General features: G+C 35.0%; 1 long non-coding RNA gene across 2 annotated transcripts in view; it reads left to right on the forward strand.

Annotated features, from left to right (window-relative positions):
• Window positions 1-20,302, forward strand: part of LOC139082890 (uncharacterized) — a 38,175-nt gene extending 17,873 nt beyond the window's left edge. Inside the window, exons 3-4 of one of the 2 annotated variants that reach the window (XR_011539234.1) lie at window positions 13,134-13,255; window positions 18,894-20,302. This is a non-coding gene — a long non-coding RNA (uncharacterized lncRNA). Of the gene's footprint in view, window positions 1-13,133; window positions 13,341-18,893 lie in introns of those variants that run through there. The other variant, XR_011539233.1, reaches the window with a different exon arrangement.
• The last annotated feature ends 7,674 nt before the right edge of the window (window positions 20,303-27,976 follow it).

The raw sequence follows: 27,976 nt of genomic DNA on the forward strand, positions 1-27,976 counted from the left end.
AAAAAAACAGGGCAAAAAAGTATCCTTAATATATTACCCTTACGAATTTTTGGAAGAATAATTGGAAAATTTTTAATATTGACTAGGTTTTGGAGAATCTTAAAGGATTACTGTTAACGTTTTGTATGTGTTCCAGTTATCTTTTTTGATAAGGCCATATCTTATAGAGATACGCACTGAACTGTTTCCTGATGGAACTATATAATGTCTGGAATTTGCTTCAAAACATTCCAGTGGTGGTGCTGGGGTGGTGCAAGGAGTGGTTGGTAGAAATACAGATGAAACAACATTATTTTCAATAATCTGGGGGTGAATAATTGGAAGTTCACTATACTATTCTCCCTACTTTTTATGGGTTATTTTTTCCAATAAAAACTTGACAATAACAGTAATTAATTCATATCTTTTTTCACAATTATTCAACTAAACCATCATCTCAAACCTGGGTCCCTGAGGTTCTTCTTTATCCGTATTTTTCTAATACAAAAGGCTATGCACAGTAGATCTGGCCAGTTGTACATTCACCAAGGACACTACCTACCCTTTCTTCTACTTATAATGCAGCATTTGATTTCCCAAATACACTGCTCTATTCTATACCATGCTGTTTCATGCCTAAAAAACTTTGCCTGTATTATTCCACCCACTACATGTGTCTACTCTTCTCCCTGTTCCTTCGAAATTGAAGTCAGATATCTCTTCTAGAAAATCTTTCATTTAGCTAAAATCTCAAAAAAAAATAGCTACAGAGTTACACATTACATCCTCCTTCTGTTACAGCTCTACTTTGCACTTTTTTTATTGTATACTTAATTACACATTGTATTTTTATAAGTTTATACGCATCTTACCAAGTAGTTAAGATTTCATTGAATGCATATAATGCACAAATCTTATTTATAATTACGTTTTATGTGCCTACTCTTGTTTATTCTCCCCTTCATCATTCTTACCTGTTTTATAATCCTGTTATAATGTTACAATGGACTTTTTAAGGAAATCAAATTATTTTTGGTACACTTTGGAGCAAGCATAAATGAGCAAACAAATAATCTTCCTCACTAATTGTGAAACTTTTCAGGACCACTAATGCCTCTTGTTGACTTTTGTATATGCAGAAATAAACCGGTGTTCAACTGAACTGAAAAAACAAACAAAGAAAATTAAAAAGAATAGTTGGTAATGTGTTTACTGCAGAAGGAGAAGGAGCAGTGAGGGGATTGCTGGAATTACCCAGTTTGTAAAATACTCTAAAATAAATTTCCAAAACTTAATTTTCCATTTTTTAATGCATAAATTGGTACTTTTTGTTACATGGAAGTAGATGTACTTTGTTAATTTGGAGCCTAGTTATTGTCACCATTCATCAACTATTTGTTACAATTACGTAGTATTCTTTTTGTTGTTGTTTTGCTTTAGGAAAACAGCTATTTAATGGTTACAGTGGTAGACCAGAGTACACATTTCTTCACAGGTTCGTTTGTTTGTTTTTTGACAAATCACAAATTATCATGAGGATACATTTGTTCACATGCTAACTTACAAACACATTTACAAAGCTAGGTACAGTTTTCATCTTAAACAATTAAGTATTCTTTCAATTATTATGGGAAATTAATAATCAACATATAAAAAGTAATAGGAAAGCTGAAGATATAATTCTGCTCTTAAGTGTTTTTATATAATTTCAATTCCCTTTAAATAATATTCCTGGATTATGAACAATTATAACTGTGGGCTATAAAATCTAACCAACTTCATTAAAATTCATAAATTTCCAGAATAGGACAATGCCATATGCAAATATTTTTAATACAGTAGATCTTTACAGTAGTATTCTGTCTAAAATTCAGTAGAGCTATTAGATCACATTTAGTGTGTAAATTGTCACAGACACACTTGCATAAATACCAATTGGAACAGACAGAAACTTAGTTGTTTTAGGAAAGAATGGAGATATTACTGTAATCCTCCTGTCCGTGAAATTTACTTTTATACTAACAGTTTTTAACATGACTATAAATAGAAGCAAAGGGTTGACTTTATCACCCGATGAGTTCAAGGCACCTTAGGACTAATACAACTGAAGACTGATTAAAACATGTGTGTCCATCAGCTGCCCATTCTCTCCCTCACCACTGCTACATAGGGACTGTGCTGTGGCTTTCAGATCAGTATTCAACAAAGGAAAACAGAAACTCCAGTATAAGAGATCATTTGGCAAATTCAAGTTTCTCTCTCAAAGCCTGCTTCCAACTCCTTCTGCAACATTATCAGGAAAAGGTATATGGGTGAGACCAGAGGGTCCCCTTGAATGCTCTCCTTCCCTCCTAAACTGGTTAGGAGTGGTGGGTAATAACAATAATAAGGACAATCATAACATTTATTCCCAGCTTATTGTTGCCAGACGCTCTGCTAAATTCAAGCTTCATAATCATTTGACGGAAATAATTTGCGTGATTTCAGATTGCAAGGCTTTATCTGAAGCTTTGCCTCTTGACTTAGTCATAATATTGTTTGGATTAATAACCTGGAGCTGGGCAATAAACAAAATAATTTGTTTTAATTTTCTAGGACAAATAACAGTTTCAGACAGGATAATATTCTTCTTCCACATTGAATCCAAAACTTAAGCCAAGACATTTTGAGGGTTAAAGCATTCTTTAATAATTTCTTTAAATTTTTATATCTGAGATGAGGTATGATTTTATAATCACAACCCCAGATGTGCAAAATTATATTATTCTTTATTTCTCTATAACTTAGCTGAGGGCCCTCCATTTTTACATAATCTTGTCATTTTAAAGTACATTCAGCTACTTTCGGTTTAAAGTTGACATTTCAAGATCATGTCACCTTTTCCCATTTTTCATCCTATCTCTGCATGATCAATCCAAATTTAAGGAGGTTGGGAGGAGCTAACTTGTCCATCATCATCCTCCAATTTCTTTAACTTATACAATTCCCATAAAGGCATTCATTTTTGGCACCCAGTCCTTCTGCATCCACACTCTCCAGTCATCAGGGTCTTGAATTCTCTTTCTTTAAATCCCAGTCCAAAACTCCTTTAAGTTCATTGGCCAATGTGCTACTTCTATGGTCCTTCCACACCTCATGAGTGGCCTAGAACCTCTAATATAACCTCCTGTGTATGGAATTGAATCCAAGAGATTTTGCATGCCTACCTAAGGCCAATCTAAAAGAGTAAAAAGAAACAGGTAAAGTTAATTGATAATATATTGTATTTAACTCATATCTTCAAATACTAATAGAAAATTGACCTCAATTTTGAAAAAAAATTCCAGAGCCAATAGAAGCTTTATGAAATCCCAAAGAAATTTTGTTTTTAGTAATTTTTTTTGAGGAAGATTGTCTTGGAGCTAACATCTGTACCAATCTTCCTCTATTTTATGTGGGATGCCACCACAGCATGGCTTGATTAGTGGTGCTAGGTCTGTGCCTGGGATCCGAACCTGCAAAACCAAGGCCTGTGAAACAGAGCCCACAAACTTAACCACTACACCACTGGGCAAGCCCCTGTTTTTAGTAATTTTTATTCCAGCTTTAAGGATGGCTTTTATAAAGCTTGATAGACTTTTTTTAAAAAAAATGCATGCTTTGGTAATTTATTAGGATCTCAATCACTCCTTCTATCCACCACCCACTAAAAAAAGAAAAAAATCCTGTATTGTACTTCATCTAGAGATAGTGTGAGCTACTCATACATGGATGCAGTTAAAACCTCAAGAGATTATATCCTGAGGTCTTTATAAAGGCAATATGACTGTTAGGGATAAAATTAAGAAGTAATATTTATAAAGATTACGTTAACCTTACTGTGTGATGTTTGACTAATGTCCAGTATAGCCTACCACCTTGAACTTTTTTAGAAGTAAATAAGTAATTTTTATTTTATAATTATATTGCTTTAGATTCACGTGATAAGTTAAACTTCTTACAATTCTATTTATTCTATTTATGCTGAATCTGATTAGCCCACTTTTCAGGCTAACGCTAGATAGCAAGCTACTGTTGAGCAAGTTATCATTCTATTATAACTAGTTAACGGTATGGACAGCATACCAACAGAAGCAACTTCTCTGTTCCGTTTATAAGGTGTAGTGGGGGTCATCCTCAACCTATCTCCCTACCAATATGACCACCACTGCCACCATCTACACAGTGAACCACCTGTGTTAAAGGACCAGAATCTAAGGCATGTCATTTACTGTAAACGCAATGTACTTCTTTGTCCAATAAGAGATTAGAGCGTCATCCTGCTGATTCAACCTTAATGGAAATTTTATCCTACCAACACATGTAACTACTTAATTCTTTACCTTATTTCAACTAGGGTCAGAACAGCTTTACTAAATGATCAAATTTCTCTATGCTTTGGTCTAAAGTGTAAAAAAAAAAAAAAAAAGATGGTCAAATAGCATACATCCAAAGTATTTTAAAATGTTGATAACTGTGCTTTAGAAACTGGATAATTTTATAAGTGAAAGGCTCTGTATTACTAAAACTTAAAACATCTTTATTAGGGAAGAAAATTTGCTGTTATACCCATTAGACTACATAAGTCAGCACAATATGCCTGTTTTCTTAGCTGATTTGAAACAATTCAGTTGTGTCAGATGGAAAGGTCATAAAAGAGTTTCAAATTCTGAGTGAATGTGTGATTGGTGAATTAAAAGAAAAAAGTGTGAGACTGACATTCACAATATGTTTTCACATTTATATTTTTGTCTTTTCCTAGTTCCTTTTTTCTGTTTCTTGTGCTTTATGACACAATGCAGAGTGGCAGGAAAAATGTCTATGAATCACAAGTCATGTGTTCTACCCACACCATTAACTAGTTGTCAAATTTGTGATAAGCCTATTAACTTCTTTGAGCTTCACTTCTCTTTGTGTTTAATTTAAAACATTAATAATATGTGTATTCCTTTAATATAATATACTTCACATCTTTGAGCTCTTGAATAAAAGGAAAGGACTATATTGAAAGAGTAGCCTCCAGGTTTAGAAGAATGGTCAGACAGTTCCTGGACCCAGTATCCACATCACAGGAGCAGATAAATAATAATCCTGATTTGTTAGTTGACTGAGTTAAATTACAGATTCAGCTCAGTAGAATGGTTCTCAACTTATAAAGACACAACTTGTGTACTCCCAGAAACTAAGGGATTCGGAAGATACTTGAACATTTATCTTAGATACCGCAATAAAGACTATATCTCAATAAATACTGTTGTTTCATATAAGAAGGAGAAATTATAAAAGACATATTTGAAGTCAAATAGTTTCAGTTACATGCTACTTAGCCAATGGGCCCTTTTTTTTCAGCTATAAATCTAGAAAAAAAAGCATTATCTGTCCAAATTTGTGTTTGATGAAACTTGAATCCATCTCATCTCTCTAATTTTACAGGGGAAACTCCTCCCTTCCCAACTAGAATAACATAAAAAAAGCAGTGTCAGGGGCTGGCCCCGTGGTCGAGTGGTTAAGTTCGCGCGCTCTGCTGCAGGCGGCCCAGTGTTTCGTTGGTTCAAATCCTGGGCGCGGACATGGCACTGCTCATCAAACCACGCTGAGGCAGCATCCCACATTCCACAACTAGGTGGACCCACAACGAAGAATATACAACTATGTAACGGCGGGGGGCTTTGGGGAGAAAAAGGAAAAAAAAAAAATTCTTAAAAAAAAAAAAAGCAGTGTCAAAGGATAAGAGGAGAAGCAGCAGTGGAACTGGTTTGGGCTAAAACAAAATAGTGGAAAACAGGACATCTCACTTAGGTGAGAGTTAGATTGGGTAGAGGTTGAGAAAAAAAAGCTCTACATAAAAGCTTGCCTAGAAGTTACTAGGTGTCAGGCACTGTTCTAAGCACTTTGCATATTAATTAATTAATTCTCACACTCAGTAAGATAGGTTGGATTACTATCCCCCATGAGGCACAGAGGCACAGAAGGGTTAAGAACTGTGCTACAAAACATCAATTTTTTTATCGGTTGCTCATTCCAAAACTACTGTATGTATCCTTTCAAACGTTTTTCACTTTTTTCTTCTTGTATCCCCATAGCAGCTTCTTCTTATTATTTATAACACAAAGTTTTATAAATCATTGTATTTTAATTCTCCATATTTTACATATATATACATTCTTCTTAGAATTTCAGAGCTATTTTCTATTGAGTCACAAGTCTTTGTTCCATTGCAATCATATGGATTGAAGTCATTTTAATGAACCTTGATCTCTAACTTCTAAAATGGACATCACATTTATAAGAATTTATGGCAAGAATCAGACTGGTGTAGAATGTCGTAATTAGGTGTATAATAAGAGCATCACAATTTGCAATGCATCCTACAGAGGAATAGCCGCCTACTATGATTTAACTAGGGTTGGGCAAATGTGTAGCCCTCAGTGCCATTTATGAATTAATCAGGTGCACAAGCACCTCTTAGGAGCCTTCACACCGAGTGAGGAAATCTCCTAAGGGACATCATATTAAAACAGCCCTACAAAACTCATTAGTAGAAACTACATCTTCCTATTTTTAATTTAAATATATAATAGAAAAAGAAACAATCTCTTTCAATCTATCACTGGACCTGAATTAAGGTCATTGTAATGCAGAAATTACTAAAGTTTTTTGTTTAGTTTCTGAATAAATGCATATTTTATATCCATGCAATTTCAGAACTAAAAGAACTGTGAAAAAAAGGCATTTTTGATGTAACTAATAGTGTATCTAAACATATATACCTTACAAACTTGCAAACAGAGGCACACATGAATGCTTTAATTCATCCTGAAGGCAACACAAAATATATGTGGTTAAAACGATCCCCTTGCTTAATTCAAGCCAATGCCAATATCATTGACTTAACTATTATCAGCTTTGAAATTGAACCAAAAATAAGGCAAAGTTGTAAAAAGTCACTCTTTTTTTTTAGCCTAGCTATTACAGAAATACTTCTTAATGCTTTCAGGCAGAGCAGGTAATATAAAATTTCCAATACTGACTTCAACTTGAGACAAGGATACACTTTAGGAGTTATTAGCACTCTGTAAAGTGTGTTACGTCTGACATTCATGATGTCACATTATTAAATAGATACTGGTACATACTGATTTTCTTATAAAACTTAATAATGATAATGACCTTTCCTTTAGGAATTGTGTTTCCATGCTGAAAACACACGTAGATATATAGAACTTGATGCCAGACACAGACTGTAGCAGGTTGTTGAGTTTTTATAAAGAGAGAAGTTAAAACACATTTTTCACTTTGGGCTTTGAATATTGGTGCGCCATCACGGCCATCAAATGTATATATTTCGGTTCATAGTGAATATAATTAGTGTTACACTCAATTTATTACCTGATTCATTGTTCTTATGCCCCATTGCATCATTCCACTGTAGTGATTTGCACACCAGAGAATCCTATTAATGGAAGAGCAGCTGATGGTACACATTTTTTTTATGTCACTTTGTTCTATTTAAAAAGCAATATTCAGCCAAATTTTTATGACCACACAGAGGTTAGTGACTTATAGATATGATGCCACAATCCTTAACCTTATTCACAATCCAAGATTAAAGCTTATTTCAATGACACAATTAACAATTTGGTGGTCCAATTAGTATTGTTTTCTCCAACTGCAGAAATTCTGACAATCAAAAACTAATCATATCATTAAATATTTCACTTAATTTTAAATGTGTGAAACAGCTATTAATGGCCACCATATATTTTGGGCCCTGATGTAGTGAATTGTTTTGTGATACATTAAGTTGTATGTTCAAGGCACAAAGGAAGGAAATCAATTGTAAAATATTCATATTTGTGCATATCAAGAATAGGGAGAAAATTTAACAGTCTCTTTGCAATCAAAAACATTTTCTCAGTATTGTAAAGTTTAGGCTCCTCTCTAAGCCTGTAATATTGCCCTGTGCTATATAACTAATATTTTACCTTAACTCCAATCACTCGCACAAGTTGATTATATAATTAGCAATCAAAAATAGACATCCACGTATAAATCATCTTGAAATTGTCTTAAATTTTGTAAACATAAGACAGATATCATATAATAATTCCTATTTTGTAAATGAGGAAAGCTAAGCACAGAGAGGTTAAGTTACGTGTCCAAGGTCACAGGGATAGTAACTGGTAGAACAAGAACTTGAACCCAAGATACTGACTCTAGAATCCATGTGCTTAATCCCTACATTGTTCTGCCTTAATTTTAAGACTTAAGTCTTAAAAATGATATGAAAATTGAGTCCAACTAGCTCTGAACAGAACTCAAATCTTGGCTCTTGTTTATCACCTCTATTAATTCCCACAACCTCTTGAAGCCTGTTTTCCATTAACTGTAATGTTTTCAGTCCTACTAGTGTGTTTGTGCAGACATTCTGTACAGCATGAAATGTTGTGCAGACATATGCTATAATTTGAATGTCCATCCCTTTCCTAGATGCTGGGATCATCCTCTATCATTAGCGAAATTCACTTTCAAATATATTTTAAAACTGTGTTGACTCAGTCTTAGTTAGCTTGTGCATGGAAAGCCTACTCAACTGACAAGCAAATGAGAAAGTTAAAATTTATTTCTCCTTCCACATGAGCCATAATAATAGATTGGGAGGGAGAGGCATTTAAATATAGGAATATTGTCAGAAGATATATCTCTAAAGTGAGACATTGGGCTTACCTGGAAATTAAAGAGTAAAATATGTTTTCATCTTGCCCAATAAGGGCCCAAACATTTGGCACTTTGAGAGAGCCATGGGGGTGAGTGTGCTATGGACAAGGATCCTTGGTTTATAGTGTTTGCTGAAGACTAATAAGCTGTGTTACCTTAAAAGTGGACCATTTACCAACTCTAAGCCTCAGTTACCTCATCTGTAAAAGAATGCTATTGTAATCAAAAGAAGGGATTTTTAAACTTCTCTCTTTAGAAATTCGGGAGTCCACGGCATAACGCAGAGGCCTCTGAGAGAGGTAACCAAAGGTAGCATGGGCAAAGATCTAGGCCTTCTGCCTCATTTCAGTAACATCAATTTGCTACCTGTTTCGAGATTCCCCATATGATTTCTTGCGGAAAAAAAAGAACAGTGGGGGAATGGTAATTCTGTTTAAAAAATCAAAACCACTGTTTCTACATGATCTCTAAGTTTCATTCACAGTTTAAAAATGCCATATTTTTTTTCAACATTGGAATAATCATCTCATATCTGAAGAGTTATAAATCATCTCACCTAGTTACGTATTTACTTAAACACTTATATGATGATTCCCATGTGCCTGGTTCTATTTCGACCACTTTATAAATATTAATCAATCTACTCCTCATAACAACCTTGTAAGACAGATATGTATCATATAATGATCCCTATTTTGCAAATGAGGAAACTAAGGCACAGAGAGGCTAAGTTATGTGTCCAAGGTCACAGGATTAGTAACTGGTAGAACTGGGACTTGAACCCAGGCTACTGGCTCTAGAATCCATGTGCTTAATCCCTACATTGTTCTGCCTCTCATATATTTCAGATGTATTAGTCATATATTAATGATATAAATGTGGATTGCTGATTAACATTCTTTAACAAGTCTTTAATGATCAAAAAGTCTAAGAGCTTTTTATCTCTTCCCAACAATGGTAAAATTTGACTTTTCTAATATAAAATAATGGCACAAGACCTTTGTAGAACTGTCAACTACAAGAACATATTCATCATTCAGTTTGACACTCTCATGGTCAGATTAACATAAATGAGTAACTATTTATATGAATCACTTTTAGAGAAGATTTCTACTGGAAGAATGGGTTAGGAGCTGCTGTTATCAACCACAAACTATTCTTGGTAATTAACCCAAGGCATACTTTCCATTAGCACAAATAATGAGATTCACTGGTAATAAGTAATGCTTATTAATTACTATTCCAATTTCTCAATTCAAATTTACCATATTTGATTCTTAAGGCATTTTATAGTATATGCTTATGATCTGTAGGTGGGCTGTCTATATACAAATATAAATATGGAAGTAGATGAATTGATACAAAATGATGAACCATCCTCTTACTAGTAAAATATATATATGTATTTTGTCTTTTGACTACTTGTTTACTAATGGACTGATAAATAAATGTAAAGTACTCATGAAACTGAGGTTTACCAAATTTGCTGACAACGTTGAAGATTATACTTTGTGGAATATGGGTATATTGCTTAAAAATAGATGTTGAGTTTTGATACTCTCAATTCTTTAGTAAGTGAAAACAGAGAAACATCTAATTCCATTGTTTTAAAAAAACTAGAGATAAACTATAGAAATATTATTTTGAGAGGCCTTTTTAAATTGTGTATCTCTTAGGAGACATAATATCCTGTAGCAGATATTGAACGTTGCCAATTATTTTTAAAAATAGAGGTTTCCTCAATTGTAATATTAATACATGTTAGGAGAATATACTCACAAAGTGTGTCCTTTATTACTCTTCTCACAATTTTTTTTAACTTTTTTGACAAATTGTGGCAAAATGTAAGCTTAGAATTTTAAGATTAATGAATTTATTATCCATTAATTTTTTTCATTGAATCACTTAATCCATAAAATACTTTGAGTTGGTTAAGTGAGGAAGGTACATAAACTTTCACTTAGTTTGAAATTTGGTACAGCAACTCTTGATTATTTAGGATGGACCCAGAGATGTGGAAAGGAAGGCTGAACAACTCCAATGAGTAAATTAAGTAAAAATATTAAAATTATTGGTTATGACTAGATGTTGACTATTGATGATTTAATTATCCATACTATACTTGCTTTGTTATTACTAAGGAATAGCAAGAATTTTTTATGATATCATATATATTGGTGAATATTCACACAATAAAGAAGAGAGAGATATCTTAGAAGAGAGCATGTTAACATACATTTTGTAATTTTCTTACACTGTTATCATAAGTTGTTAAGCGTTAATTAATTATTCTGACATTTCAGGAAACTCTTCTACTTCATCTTTATAAAGAACATTTTTAAGTTAACATATAACACATTTAAAAGTTATGTTAATAAGGAGAACACACACCATCAAAGCATTTAATAATAATGTTATATTTTAAAGTCTCTACTAAAAAGATAACCTCTTATCTCTGGATCTTTCTTCCAGGATGACTTGTTTCAATTATTTGCTTACTCATTAATTCTTTTATTCATTTCCATTTTTTCCCCAAGAGGTTTCAAGACTCTTTACAAAAAGGATAAATCAAACAAAAGTAATATGGTAGAAATAAAAGGAGGAAACCAGGGCTAAAAACAGAAAAGCAAGCATTCCAACATCAAGGATCAATACTGTTGCTGTAACTGAGCATAAAAGCTGCATTAAGTTTCCTGGCAGGCAAGGTAAAAAGTACAAAGGAGCAAGTTACAAATCTCTCGGAGAAAGGAAAATATACCTATGATTTTCTCCTGAAAAACAAAGCTTTTCCTAGTGATAACCTACAAGAGAAGTGATGCACGTGAGGCAGTGTTTTGCAAATTGTAAGTCAGTCCATGAAATAACTTCACTGGGTCCTCACTAGAATTCGTTAAATTGAAATACAATACAGTTGATTTTTGTCATTCGCAGTGGTTATGTTCTATAGAAACCCTACAAACACTGATTCAGCAAATAATATATCACCACCTCTCGGAGAAACACAAGATTAGATACCTACAAGGCTCTGGCACATTCCCCTAAACCTATCAATACATAACCTTGTTTTATGTGTGTTTCTGTTTAAAGACACCTTATTGAATACATATTGTTGATTCATTAGCATTGACCTCATAGCCAACAGCACTGTAACTCATGCCTGAACTAAGTTTATCTAATACACACATTTTGTCAGTAAGGCACATCGCAGCCTTCTTGTGCTTAGGAGCACTAGACAGTGATTCCGTACTATGCTGGGGGCCATTTAAAACAGAAAAATCACCAAAAAAAAGCACAAAAATGCAAAAATCTTTTACAGTATGAAAGTTCAAACAAAAAGGCAGTGCATCTCGCCCTGTTTGACCTCAAGTGCCTATCTGGTGACTCAAATTTTTCACCATGCTGCACATACACATGTCCACAAATGACTATGAATGTACTATGATTATTGACTTTAGGTGTACAAATTTTTCGGGTTAGGCAAATTTGCAAAGACAGAATCTACTAATAATGAAACTTGATTGTATATTAGAAAAGAATGCAGATGAATAAAGTAGAAAAAATATTAGAGCCCATCCCAGGCAGTAAGAATAAGCATTATTTCATGGAAGATTTTTCAGAGATAATATAGATACAGATGTATACATAAAAATGCATATTATAGATGCACCAAATCACAATGAAAAAATCCTTACTATTGAACTTTTTTTACATTTAGAAATCACTGGAATAGAGGATATGCAGTGATTCAATGGACAATTCAATAGCAAATTCTGAAACAACTCATTGACTAAGTTTTTTGGAGTTACTTATAAAGACCCATTAGGAAACATTTCAAGAATCCCTAGGTCTCTTCTAGGGTAGTGACAGTGGAAAGAAAAGAACAAGGCAGATGTGAGACTAGTGATGAAACAGAAGAGCGCTTGTTAACTGCCTGAATGTGGAGTGGAGGAAGAGTGAAGAAGAGACAGGGATAATTCAGAAAGGGAAATCCAAGCTACCCAAGAATCATAGTTCCACTTTGGAAGAAAGGAAACACATAAGTTAGAGCCAGGTTCTTTTCTTGTTGTTGTTTTAAGGAAAAGATATTAAGAAAATGAAAAAAATGAAGCAAAAGGTTAAGAAAGGATTAAATTAACACAGTTAAAATATTTTGATTTCTTTCACTGCCTACTAAAAGAGCAAATAAAAATTAAATAATAAATAATGTAACTTAAAAACATTCTAAATATTCTGATGGAAAACATTATTACTATAAAATGCCTAGCATGTTGCAATGACCTAAAGAGAGGTGAGTTACCTGTATAAAGAGGTACGCCAACCATGTCAAGGGTCATTCCAGGGTGGGGGGTTATATCACAAAAAAAAAAATCATGTCAGAGTTTAAAACAAGAGATAAAAATATTATTTCTCTTTTTCAGCTCAGAAGAAGTGAGGTACCGTGAGGAATGTTGAGAAAACTACAGAAATAAAATGGAGATAACCTGAGGCAATGGAGATCAACTTGCAGTTATACAATTAACGAATCATCCATCTGTCCAAGGTCAAATCATATTGTTGCCTTCCTCAGAATACCCCAAGATGTTTTTAGAAATTATAAACCTTCAATGTAAGAAATTCTACCAGAATCAATGCATTTCTTTTATTTTATTTTTTTAAATTTTTTTTTTGAGGAAGATTAGCCCTGAGCTAACTGCTGCCAATCCTCCTCTTTTTGCTGAGGAAGACTGGCCCTGAGCTAACATCCATGCCCACCTACCTCTACTTCATATGTGGGATGCCTACCACAGCATGGCTTGCCAAGCGGTGCCATGTCTGCACCTGGGATCCAAACTGGCAAACCCCAGGCCACTGAAGTGGAACGTATACACGTAACCACTGTGCCACCGGGTCAGCCCCAGTGCATTTCTTTTCTTCCTTTCCTTTTTATTCCTTTATTTTTTCCTTCCTTCCTCCAAGACCAATTTGCTAATAGAAAATGGACAAAGTGTTGTAAGAACAAAAACATGTCGCTTTTCAGTGTCTAAATTCCCCATATGTGTTATTTCATCATTCAACAACACGTTTTGGATTTGCTACGGGTGACCAGGGGTTCTCATTATCTATTATTTTCCCTTAGTTATTATGAGATTTCTGTCTACTAGGTGTCCCTTGGCATTGGTGTCTAACTTGCCTCAAAAAAGTGAACACACTCCCTCTGCCCACCAAAACCAACTTGATGACAAATGTCTAATGGGTACAACTACAGTTCTCCTGTTAAGACTTCCATGCATTTTTCGGATGTAAATACCAATCTCACATAGTTTCAGTTCGAAAGGCTCTTAAAATTTCCTAGAGTTTTGGTTTCAGTTAAACATACCCAAAACATGTTTCGTACAACAGCAATAATATGGTGTTTAAAGCTAAATTATGAAACTATTACTAATCTAGAGCTACTGAATGTAAAAAGGTGCTGTGGAGATAATATTAATAAGATTTTAAAATGTTTTCTCTTGGGATAAAGAACTTTATTTTATCAAATAAGGTAAACACAAAAATTCTGGGTTTACTGAGATTCACCATGAGTGTGAATTTTAGATCTATTAAAAAAGCAATTTGTTCACTTGCTTATGATAATTTAAGAAAATACATGTATAAACTTACTTTAACATTTCAAAATCTGCATGAGAATTTTGTGACATACTGAATCATAGTAACAATATCCCTTGTTTTTACCTTTTATAACTTTGACTATCAATCTTCACCATGTTATTAAAAACAAAAGATCTTATTTTCATATCACTAAAGAAAATCTATTGTTTCCATTCCATATTAAAAATATTTTCAAATTTTATACCTCACTTTGTTGAAAATTCAGTTAAGCAAAGGGGAATTTAAACAAAAATAAACCATCTTCCAATACAGAAATAAAGGGGGGTTTCATTATTCATTTTTTCCTGTGCTCACGTCAGCCTTAACCAGTGCCCAACTCCCTCCCCACCATGACCCCAACCTTCTGCCCCCACCTCTAAGTACTAAGATTGGCTTTGTCTGTTCTTAACATTGAAATAGTGCCTTAATATTATTAGACAGATTTATTTAATAAAAACCACATTATTTCTAAAAGGCATTCACCCTCTCAGAAGTTTAAATAATCTGCCAGAAATTTACCCTAGCACTGACCCTGCTTTCTTTAGTAGAATACAAGCTTTCAATAAAACACTCTGACAATCAACAGCTAAAAGCTGTTTGTCTCACCTGAATATATAATAACAATGATAAGTATCCTTTTACTACTCTATATGGACATATTTAGATAAGCACATAGACTTTTGGGGTTGTCGGTTAGTACAAAACTACATATTCCAAATGCTCCTTACATTCAAATCCAGCTAGTTAGGGTTTGTTTGGATCTTTGAGAATGTGCTTGAAAATTTGAATGTATTTGTGAGCTTACTTCACATATTATATGCAGTTAAACTTTAATACCAACTGGCTTTTCCCCTCTACATAGCCACTCTCCAACTGCTGCTCGTCAGCAGGGGCTCTGAATATCCAGACTCATGTTAACAGTGGCCTTTAAAAGGATGTGATTTCTACCCCATTCAGCTACAGAAAAGCCCAGATTGTATGTCAAACCAAAAGCTTCTTTGGAGGTGATCCTTTATTCCCTACCTTTACTACTTACCAGCACAAGTAATCAATCTAAAAGGGAACTGGATATCCAACTTTAGATTTGGAACCAAAATGTGAGTGTTCGTTTCAACAAAGTGTATGTACGCTTGTATTCCCGAGAAATGCAGGAATGGGTGGGTGGGCACTTATGAAATCTCCTTCTAAGAAATCCTATGAAACTAAGAGATGGTTTAATTTGTTTCCCTCCAGAGAATGGATTATCCAATATCTAAGTTTCTCCTGGGCATATGTTTAGTTCATGAACTTAGTCTTATATTTGATGTCAAGGTGGCTTAAAATGGCATTGCATCCTTGCCCATTTGTTGAAGGCCTACCAACCTTTCAGGACTCAGCACAAACATTTGCTTTGAAACTTTCACTGACTCCGCCAAGCACATTTAGGTATTCCTCTATAATTCTCTGCTTTCAGAGAAGTGTTTCCTAAACTTCAATATTTATCTTTGTGGTCATGCACAGCATCTGGTATATATCTTTGAACATATTGGGCACACAAAACAGAACTGTTTACTAACTGTTTTAAAATGGCAATCTGCACTCATTGAAATGTAAATCCTATTCTATGCCACCCCTCTAGGAAATGTCACTTATCACCCAAGCCAAAATGGCTTCTTTCTTCTCTACATTCTTCGTTACACGTCCAACTCATTTGTTGTTCCCACTGTTCTATATTGTAGTTCTCTCTGCCCTCATAATTTTTACCAACAAGAATGAAAATTTCTGAAAGGCTAGAATAGTCTAGCACAGTCCAGAGTCTAGTGTATTACACGTAGTAATGGTTCAGTGCACTGAGTAAAGAGTCAACCAAAATTTCTTAAGTAAATTCTAGCTATACTGACCTGATAGCAGGTGGCTTTATTTATTTTTTTAAACTTAATCTGGTATCAGCCTGATGTCTTTACTATCCTTGACTACTAGTGACCAGCTAAGTTCATCAATGATCAAAACAATCTTCATCCAGGGGAAAATCTTTCTTCCAACTCACATCTTCTCTAAAAAGTCATAATGTCCCTACTGTGTTCATTTAATAGGTGCTTCCAATGTGAAGTTGAAGGTATGCCTTGCTTCCAGATGTCAAAACTTTAATAAACTAGCCAAAACTTTAAAACAGAAAAACAGGGAAATATAGGTTGTGGTTTATTTTGGAAGAATTGCTATTAGCCTGACTACAAGGCTAATCTTCAAACACGACACTAGAGAAAAGGTCAGCAGCCTGAACTCAAACAGGAATGGTTGTTAATAGATGAATGCAATGATGAGGGCTCTCGGGGGTGGGTCAGCTCAGTGACTTTTGACCACCTCAAAAACACAAGCTGTGAAAACACAAGCATTCCTTCATTTTACTTATCATTTCGATCCTAAGCTCCGATTCACTTTTTTCAAAACTTATTTTGGAGCCAACAGCGATTGGTAAGTGAAAGGCTACCTGGGGCTGATTGTCATCAGCAGCAGGGCCCCGCATCGAGGAGAATTATTGCCCTTGTTCACAAGAGTATGTTTATAATACATCTGAAATTGCCTGGCAGAGGGTCTTTGAGGAGACTGTGGAGCAAGGGTGGAAAGAGATAAGAACATAGCTTGAAAAAGACACTTTCGTGATTTAGAAAGTTCTTTGGGGGAATATTTTCCCTCTCTATTCAGTCTTTCCATTCTTTATCAACTCAGTTTTATTTAGTATCTGTGTATGAAGTTTAATACTTGCTTTCTAATTTTTTTCTATCCAAACAACGGTGTGCAAGGCCTAGATGGTTCTTAGCAGATCACATACTCTGTGTTTAATACTCATTTAGTCACCTAAGAACAACTTGCCTTTAGACACCTGAACTTCATTTGCTAGCCCTTAGCAAGTCATTGCCTGCCCAGGCCTGAGGAGTGAGACAGTGTAGCAGGCTAGAGCAGACCTGGGTTGCTGTTCCTCAACTAACTGTGTGACCTTGGGAGGGACACTTATCATCTCTGAGTTAAAGTCATAGTACTGGAAAAGAACTGGGAGAGATGAGTGTGACAAGTATTAAAATGCAAGTGCCACAAATTACATTTCACAACTAGTCTCACCAGAGAGCATCTTCACAATAGACAAATTTTTGACTCTCATGATGTGGACACTTACAAATGATTCTGTAGGAAAATCCTGTGGTTTTACTTAACAAAAGTGAAGATTGCATATCATTCAACATATCATCACAAAGCTCTTTCTATTTGAAGGGGCCAAAGTCTAGATATAACTTGTAACCCCACTGAATTCTATGCCTGAGAACAAAGGGTAATTTCTACTCAGCAATCCTCAGTGGGTATGTAAATGTACGCTGCTGAAATATTCAGAAGCTGATACCAACACAAAGTGAAGTGTAATAATCTAAATGTGCAATTGCTTCCCCCTGCTACTAATTACTTGCTTTAGGCTTTTTTCACCAATATTTTGTCTCCTTGCCTTTCCTGTACAGACTGAATGGCCACCCAACTATATAGGATCACTACAATTTCTAACCACAACTTTCAAGTATTTTTATTTTATTGGCTTGGTTGCTGCCCTAGCTGTGACCAGTTAGCAGAGCTGGTTGAAGTGCAAAATGGCCAAAGTCCCAATTTGTGTGGGCTAAGTTACTCTTTGTTCCATAAAAATAGAAATCACTCTGACAACGAGGAAAACATTCATTGTTTAAAAGGGAGATGAAAACTAGGGCACCTCAGAAGGTTTGTTCACCCAAAGACTAACAGGTAGTGTCCTATTTTCATATAATGATAGCTCACAGGTAGCTGCCATCCTCTTAAATAAAACTCTTAACGTAATGTGTGAATTTGTATTTTGTTTATACTTTCTTAGTCCCTTGAGAAAATGTCCCCTTCCTTAAGAATGGAGTCCCAAGAGAACTTCTGCTGTGTGTCCCAGAGCATGCCCTCTCATTCAGCATGTGGCACATTCAGCACTTTGCTCATCTCTAGTCTCCATCAGCCACAGCCTGCCACCTCTATCTAGCAGCCTAACTGCTACTGATTTGCTAAAGATTTGGAGGACACAAAACGAAACTGAATTGTCTCGTCTTCAATGCAGTGAAGCTTGAAATAATTTCACTTTGCATGAAGTAATTCTTTCCATTGTTAATTACAGCCACTCTGCCTTTATCCCTGTTTCCTCAGAAGGACTCAGACTTGCTGATTAAACTGAAAGGCAAATCCAAAGGACATTTAAATGCTTACTCAGAGACAGTCTCTCCTTCTGGACACAAAGGACTTGTGTCTGGCAAAAGCTGGCTGGCTGGCTTTCCCTTCCATCAGGACAAGTTCTGTCCTTAAGAGGCTCTTCAAGCTCTCTGGAAAATTAGTTCCTGATAGACCCACTCCTCTAACACTAATTTAATAGGCATAAATCTAGAGGTTGATTCAGCTTATGCTTGAGCCATATTTGGAGCCATCAATCATTAACCTTAGGATAACTGAGAATAATTTTCCTGTTAACTATTTTATAGGGCTTTCAATATTGTTATTATATCAAAATAATCCTTTTTCAGATGACTCCCACTACATAAAGTGACGGTAGGAGATGTGGATACGGAGATGTATGAAAAACCCAGAGCTGCCACCCCAACTTCTTTCCCCTACAACCACCTGCTCTTTCAACTCAAGGGAAAGTGGACTAAGTCATTCTCGTCATAGAATCACATTCTCTAAATCATGCACGAGTGTCAGGAATTAGAAGAACTAAAAGAATAAATAAAATTTGGGGAGGCATCTAAATATTATTATTAATTTATAATTTTTACTAAAATGAAGCAGCAGAATAATACCTACTAATATTATTAGTAATACTTACCATGTTTGCAACCATGCTAAACACATTACATACTTTTTCTCGTTTAATCCTAACAACTAACAATTGATAGATGCTATTATTATCCTCATCTTATAGTAGAGAAAAGTGAGTCTTAGGTAAATAATTAATCCAAAATCAATCAAATAGTAAATGGAATAGCTAGGACTTGGATACAGGCCCCTATCCTCTCCAAAGTTTTTTATCTCTATTCTCTATTGTCATTTTCATTCATTCATTTATTCTTTTTTTGCTCAAAAAATGTTTATCAAACATCTTCTAAGTGGAGGGTTGTAGAATTGATGTTATAAAGTATACCAGAAAGTATAAGAGATAGCTTTTGTCTTTAAAGAATTTATAGTTATTTAGAGGTCATAGAGCGTTTAAAGGACTCAGAGTGTGTAACAAGTATATCTGAATAACTATATAATTATCCTGGGTTGCACAAATTTTTTTTTCCACTTTCCAGATACTAACATCTTGGAAGAGATCTGGAAGGGCTGGCAAAGATCCCACCAAAAAAGTATCATTCTGAGCATAGGTGCAAAGGGGGACTTGTGGGGAATTAATCCAGAATCAAATTGTGCCTGCCTGGAATGGCTGGATAAGTGCTCAACATTTCATGGAGCAGCCTCAGTTTTCCAGAAGAGAAATTCAGTATTTAATAACTTTAGCTAAAATATAAAGTAATTCAAACTTAGACTATTCTGTCTTTGTGAGGACATTGATGGGTGTGATTTAGGAGACAGGATGGTGTCAGAGAAAGAATATAAACTGTGGAGTCAAAAAGATCTGTTTGAATCCTGGCTCATCCGTGTTCTAAGCAAAATACTTAAATTCTCTGAAACTTCTCAGATCAGTAAACTAGAGATGATAATAATGGTATCCATCTTACAGGACTCTTGTAAAATAATAAATATAGTATATGAAACACTTTACATGAGGGAGATAATCAGTACATGGTATAGCTTTTACCGTTGCTTAACCTACACACTCTTATCATCAGGAATATCAGTATATATAGGTAGGTGCCCTCGTCTTCCCTCCCTACTGTGGTGAATTCCTCCTAAAACTGCATACTCAATCAAATAAAAACAACTTTAAAAAAAATTTTTTTTATTGTGGTAACATGATTTACAACATTATATAAACTTCAGGTGTACATCATTATATTTCGATTTCTGTGTAGATTACATCATGTTCACCACCCAAAGTTTAATTATAATCCATCACCACACACACATGCCTAAAAACCTCTTTTGCCCTCCACCCTCCCCCTTTCCCCTCTGGTAACCACCAATCCAATCTCTGTCTCTATGTGATTGAAAAACAACTTTTTTATGATAAAATAAAATAGAATTAATTCTAGGGTACAGGAGGTATTATTCCTCCCTGATGAACTTTTCAAACTCAAACTCAACTCCAAAACACCTCATTATCATATTCAGAAAATAGATTGTTTTCTTTTTCTTTTTTAAAATCAGGTTTATTGAGGTATAATTTAAAGTACAGTAAAATTTACCTTTTTTATTGTATAAGTCTATAAATCTTAACAAACACATATAGTCATGTAACCACCACCAAAATCAAAATATAAACAGTTTCATCACCCCTTGAATTTCCTCATGCCTGTTTTTGGTCGATCCCTCACCACACCCAAAGCCCCTGGCAATTCTGATATGTTTTTTGTGCCCATACTTTCACCTTCCCAGAATGTCATAACAGAATCATCACGTATTACAAGGCAGTCTTTCGAATTTGGCTTCTTTCACTAAGCACAATGCATTGAGATTCATCCAGGCGGCTATATGTATCAGTAGCTCTCTCCTTCTTCTTTATGATATTTCGTTGTATGGATGCAACAGAGTTTGTCCAGTTGAAGGACACTTTGATTTTTACAGTGTGGGGCAATTATGAATAAAGCCACTATAAACTTTCACTTACAAGTATTTATGTGAATATAAGTTTTCATTTCTCTTAGGTAAATATCTAAGATTAAAATTGCCAGACTGTGTAGTAAAGGTAGGCTTAACTTTACGAGGAACTGCCAAACTGTTTTCCATAGTAACTCTACAATTTTGCATCTGCACCAGCAATATATGAGAATCTCAGTTGTTTCACATCCCCAATAGCACTTTTTAAAAACAGGCATTCTAATAGGTGCACAGTGGTATCTCATGATGGTTTTAATTTCCATTTCACAAATGATACACAGTGTAAGTCTGACTGCTTAATGCCCCTGCCTCACCTGTTGTGAAATGTTTTCCACATCACACCTTTATGCCTTACCATAACTTAAGGTAATGGAAAATATATTAAGATCATGTAAACCTTTGTTAGATAAACAATATCCCACTGCAGTACTCAACTATTCAGTTGCACCTCAATACATGTGTGTATGATGTTGCTACAAAATTTTGCCATTAATTCTACATTGCCACGTAGTTTTCCTCTAATTTGTTTTTCATCTGGGAACATTATGTTTTCCCAACTTGACTTGAATCTTCAAAAAGACAGTGAATTAATGATATCTAGCTTAAATTTACATTATACTAAGAACCTTATTCCACAAGTGCTTGTGGAATGAATTGATAGCATTTAAGTCACAGCTTTCTCCTGTCCTTCTCCAAGCTAAATGTCACCAGTTGCTGAGGGTCAAAACTGAACAGAAAAGAAGACAGAGAAGGAAGTGTTAAGGGCATGAAAATATTTGATAGCCTAGTGGGGCTTGGATAGAACACTAAAGAAAGTTGAAGAGAAAGTGCAAAGTGAAGTATTACACAAAAAAAATAAAAGAGTCACAGGCAAAAGTAAGGAGCATTAGAAAATAAGCAAAGGGAATATTGAAAAATATAAGAAAAAGAAATAATTCATCATATAACAGGGTAGATCTGAAGAACAGAAATATATGCCAAAAATACCTGCACAGAAATACATCTATTTTGTTGATAATACTTAATCCTTTTGGTCTATAAGTTAAATATTTTTAAGTTAAATCAACCCTTCTGATTGAGACGTAGAATGGTGGAGGAGTAATATATTATTGGATACATTTCTGGGGATAATGTTTAAACAGACCTTTTTTTCCTATTAACAAACCTCCTGAACTTTTATTAAAATTGAAAACATTAATATAGACTCTAAAACAGTCAAGATACTATCACGTGAGTAACTCTGGGGAGAATATGGAGGGAACATAGTGTTTCCCTGGTGACCGGCATCCTGGTACTGTGGCTTTAAATACTACTGAACACTGACAAGAACTCAACCACTACTCCAAACTCTGTGTATTCAACTGTTCACTCACTATTTCCACTGGAATATTTGATAGCATCTCAAATTCTGTCATGGTCAAAACAGAATTATTTATGTGCTCTTCACATATGCTCTAACTCCAGTTTCCTCCAACTGAGTAAATGGCAACTCCATTCTTCCATGTGAAAAAACCTTAGAGTCATTCTTCACTCCTTTTTCTTACATGCCACTCTAATCCATCAACAAATTCAAATAACTGAACCTTCAAAATACACCGAGAATCCTACCACTTCTTACCACAGTAGTCAAAGCTACTGTCTTCTCTTATCTAAATTATTGTAACAACCCCCTATCTGGTCTCCATATTTCACCTCTTGTTTCTCTGGGCTTAGCTCTTATCAAGCCCTGCCTGGCTCATTCTTTTCTAGCCACACTGCCTTCCTTTCTCTCTTGGAACATGCCAAGCAAGCTCCTTCCATACGGCCTTGGTACTTTTTCTTCACTCTCTCTAAAATTTCCTCCCCCAGATATATACACACTTCTGTCCATACTTTCTTTCAATCTCTGCTCAAGGGGCATCTTTCTTCTCAGAAAGGACTTCCTGACCATTTAGCAGAAACAGCACTCTCCTCCATTTTTCTCCATCCAAATTATTCTGATTTACTTTTCTTAAGAGCGCTTGCCACCACCTAACATTTTATATGTTTGTTTGTTTACCATTTGTTTATTTTATCACCATTTGGATTCCCCCAGTAGACCCTAAGCTCTGTGAGGAATCTAGCCTACTTTGCTCACTATTGAATGCCCAATGTCTAGAAGAATGAGTGGTTCATAGAATGTGGCAATATGTATTTGTTTAATCAATGAATGAATGATTTAGGAGCCTGAAGTCAGGTCACATCAAGTGAGCATATGAACTCAGCACTTTGATTCCAGATCAGTGCTCTTACCCACTTTGTTTTACTGATCCTGAGAGAGCTATTGCAAGGATTAAAAGACATAATTTGGGTCAACTTTCCATCACAGCATTTGATACATGGTAATTACTGAATAAATTACAAATATAGTTTTATTTCCAAGACTTTTTCAACTTCAACCCCTCAATGGTTGGTAATAGATGAAATCTGTCAATAGTCATTGGTTGTTTAAACATCCAACTTGAAATCTACTTGATATTTGGCATAGCAGAGGATAAGGATGTGAATGTCCCTAAAATTTGAGTAAAATGGGGCTTCTGCCACATTATACGCAATTCCACAATATACATATAATGTCCCTCCCTGACTCTGTGGCCAACTTGACTTCTCTTCTAAAATTCTGAATAAAAAGAGGGCAGAGCATGAGAGAGTAAAAGTATAGGACACACCAAGATAAAGTACAGCTAGAATATCCCATATACCCCATATATAGATAGAATATAGATAGAATGTACCACGCATAGGCTGCAATCATTTGAACAAGCAACCTTCTGATTCCCTTGGCCTAACCTGAAGATTAAACAAAATTATATGCCCAGAGCCACAGCAACGATGTCTTCAGCTCTGCCTCCTGCTTCAGCATCTCACTTCTTTCCTCATCCACACTATTGAGTATTTACTGAGGTCTAGTCAAAGTCAGCAGCAGATGGACATCTGGAACTTTGTGGAAATATTAACAATATGTAGGTTTTAATGCATAAGGAATTTTTTGAAAAACTAAATTTATGTTGCACTAGTACTGATCCACAACCTTCAAAATCCCAAATTAAAGCAGTGGGCCTCCATGTGTGTGCAGAACCTCTAAGTGTAGTATGAGTAATCTACTGGGTAGACAAGAAGAAAATACTAGAACTGCTATGTATTTTTATCTTTGTCTAACAAAAAGGAAAAAAAATGAGTTTCAGGGATAATTAATCCATGGTTTTAGGGTAGTAGTGTCCATAATTTATAAATAAATATACACATATTGGGGTGTAAGGTAAAATTATTTTACTGATCGCAGGATCATAACAGATTCGACCATATTAATTTTCTTTTTTCTGAGGAACAGATTACCACCAATTTAACAGCCTAAAACAACAGATAATTATCAGTTTTCATGGGTTCTGAGGACTTGTATGTTTTAGCTATGACCTCATTTGAAGTCTCGACTAGAGAAGAATCTGCTTGCAAGCTCATTCAAGGCTGTTGGAAGAATTTTTTTCCTTGCAGTTACACGACTGAAGCTCTCCCGTCTTAGAAACCTTCCCGCCATGTGGCCCTCTCATAGGCAGTTCACAATATGGCTGCTTGCTTCTTCACAGCCAACAGGAGAATCTCTCTGGCTCTAGTCTACGAATGCAAAGTCTTGTATAACAAAATGTAATCACATGAGTGACATTCTAATGTTTAGAAGCAAGTTAGAAGCTCCGTCTGCACTCAAGGTGAGAGGATTACACAACAGTATGGCTCATTGGGGGTTACCTTAGGGTGTGTCTTCAAAAGAGACCATTCTTCAAAAGGAAATCTAAAGGGCTTTTTACCTTCAAAACATTAGGATTAGTTTTAACTTTTAAAAATTCTAGCTAAAATACACCTTTTCTCCTGGAAAGTTTATTGTATAAGCCCAGCTCAACTCTGGTCACTGCCTACACTGGATTTCTTCAACAAGTATGTCTTCAGCTCAAACTGTATTAAGTTATACTGGTTAATGGATGCTAACAAGTGTGTTTATGAAGTTTGGGTCTCTCTAACAGATATACACCTCACAGATATGAACGTCTATTTCTCTTATAAATACTAATATTGCTATAATAATATTGTCATAGAGGGCAACATTTTTCATCCTCCCTTCCTGTGTTCACTAACATTCTCCAAGTCTGGAAATGGAAATTCCACATCTTGCATAAGACAAAATGGAGACAGAGGGGTAATGTAATGTGGTTGAAACACAAAGCAGTAGTCACTGACAGAGAAAGGATTAGACCTTAACGTTTGCAATCCTTTATTCTTTGTTCATTCCATTAGGTCACAGTGTTTCCAATTAACTAGGAGAAATCTTTAAAGGAAGAAATGATCTTCAAAATAGAAATGAAAGCCTTAAGAATGCAGTCAGCACTAAAAGTTTCCAATAAACCATCTGGATGAATAATTCCATCTGGAGAGGTGGGGCTTTTTTCATTTTTAAATTCTCAGGGCAGGTCATTAGACCACTTACCTTTGTATAACTGTGCATTAAAGAGTCTAACTCCTCTGGATCAGAATTCTCAAGAGAATGGGAAATCAAGTTCAGTTTACAAGTCAGTTCTATGCAGTTGTTTAAACCTCGAAAACAATTCCTTCAAGTTGATTCATTATTTGTTTTCAATCTAGTCTCAACAAGTAAAAAAATAAATTTTAGGTTATATATTAATGCAATTTGATCTGTAATTAATCCAATATAACTGAATTTATTTGGCAACAAAAGCAAATGAATTAATTCTATCCCATCAATTTCTTGACTTTTTTCCTTCATATAGTTGGAGGGGAAAACCCTGATTAAAAAATAATAAGCTGTATGCCACAGATAAGCAGGGCTTGTAGCATGCCAAGACAAAAAAGGCAAGAGCAATTTATTGAATATGGTCCTTTTCCAGGACAAAAATAGATGAGTGCAAATGCTATGAGAATGTATTTCTGAGGCTTCAATAAAACGTCCACATTACTCAAGAAAAACAGTAAAATTGGTCCTAGCAGTGTCTTTTCGAATACCATATCCACTCAGGCAAGGGAAACAAAAGAAAAAATAAACAAATGCGACTACATCAGACTAAAAAGCTTCTGCATAGCAAAGGAAACCATTTACAAAATGAAAAGACAACCCACCAACAGGGAGAAAATATTTGTAAATCATATACCTGACAAGGAGTTAATTTCAAAATATATAAAGAACTCATACAACTCAACAACAAAAAAAATGAACAACCTGATCAAAAAATGGGCAGAGGATATGAACAGACGTTTTTCCAAAGCAGATATACAGATGGCCAACAGGCACATGAAAAGATGTTCAACATCACTAACTATTAGAGAAATGCAAATAAAAACTACAATGAGACATCACCTCACATCTGTTAAAATGGCTATAATTAACAAGACAAGAAATAACAAGTGTTAGAGAGGATGTGGAGAGGAGGGTACCCTCATACACCACTGGTGGGAGTGCAAACTGGTGCAGCCACTAAGGAAAACAGTATGGAGATTTCTCAAAAAAATTAAAAATAGAAATACCATACGATCTAGCTAATCTACTACTGGGTATTTACCCACAGAACATGAAATCACTAATTCAAAAAGCTATATGCACCCCCATGTTCATTGCAGCATTATTCACAATAGCCAAGACTTGGAAGCAACCCAAGTGCCAATCAAAAGAAGAATGGATAGAGAAAATGTGGTGTGTGTGTATATATACATATAATGGAATACTACTTGGCCATAAAAAAGCAAAATTGTGCCATTTGCAACAACATGGGTGGACCTTGAGGTGTTATGCTAAGCAATATAAGTCACACAGGGAAAGACAAATACTGTATGATTTCCCTCAGATGTGGAAGATAAAAAAACAAACACGTAGATAAGGAGAACAGATTGGCAGTTACCAGACACAAAGGGGATACAGGGAGAGCAAAAGGGGTAAAGGGGCACATATGTATGGTAATGGATAAAAAACAGACTATTGGTAGTGAATACGATGCAGTCTACACAGAAGCTGAAATATAATAAAGGACACCTGAAATTTACACAATGTTATAAATCAATATGACCTCAATAAAATAATTTTTTAAAAAAATTCTATCATTGCCTCTGTAGCAGATTTTCCTAGGTCCTCAGTCATTGAGCTCTCATATCCACAAACATCTGCCTCTACTCCTAGTAGTTTCTCTCTGTGGTACGCAAAGAGCATGATGCAGGCTAGGCTGTGGGGATACAGGGATAACACAAATACTAGTAGATGCTGATCAATGAGAAAACAGTAAAATCCTTTACCTTCTTTCTCTTGTGTAGACAACAACAATACAAAGATAATGGCTATATTAGCTTTTGTTACAGGCAAATCTCTGACCTGCTGTTGCCACATTTGGGTCTGTTTTAAAACTTTTCGTCATTTCAATTCATATATAGCAAAGAATAAAAAGGAAGTTTGCCATTTCTCATTTGATCAGTTACCTAAGAACAAAGTGAATTTCTTCAGTATCGTAAGGTGCACATGGTGAGCACTAAGAGATCTTTTCAGGAAAACAGAGTGTTGGTTAAGTCCTTTGTTATATTATGAGCACATTTTAAATCAGTAAAAATGATCTTTAATCCTGATTTAACATAATTTCTAATAAATTCAAACATATATTTGCTCCTCATTGAATTTTAATGTCAGTATTTTGTAAATGAAATGCCACTATTTTTCTAATTGGTTCACAGCCAATTTTTTTAATCATCAACTCTATGATACATTTTGGGAGTTCAGCGTGGGGAGTACACACACATTGCATTCTGTCGGGTTTTTTTAAGTCCTCCTTAATGAATTCTTAATTAC

The sequence above is a fragment of the Equus przewalskii genome, chromosome 4 (assembly GCF_037783145.1).
Source record: "Equus przewalskii isolate Varuska chromosome 4, EquPr2, whole genome shotgun sequence".
Classification (NCBI taxonomy): domain Eukaryota; kingdom Metazoa; phylum Chordata; class Mammalia; order Perissodactyla; family Equidae; genus Equus; species Equus przewalskii.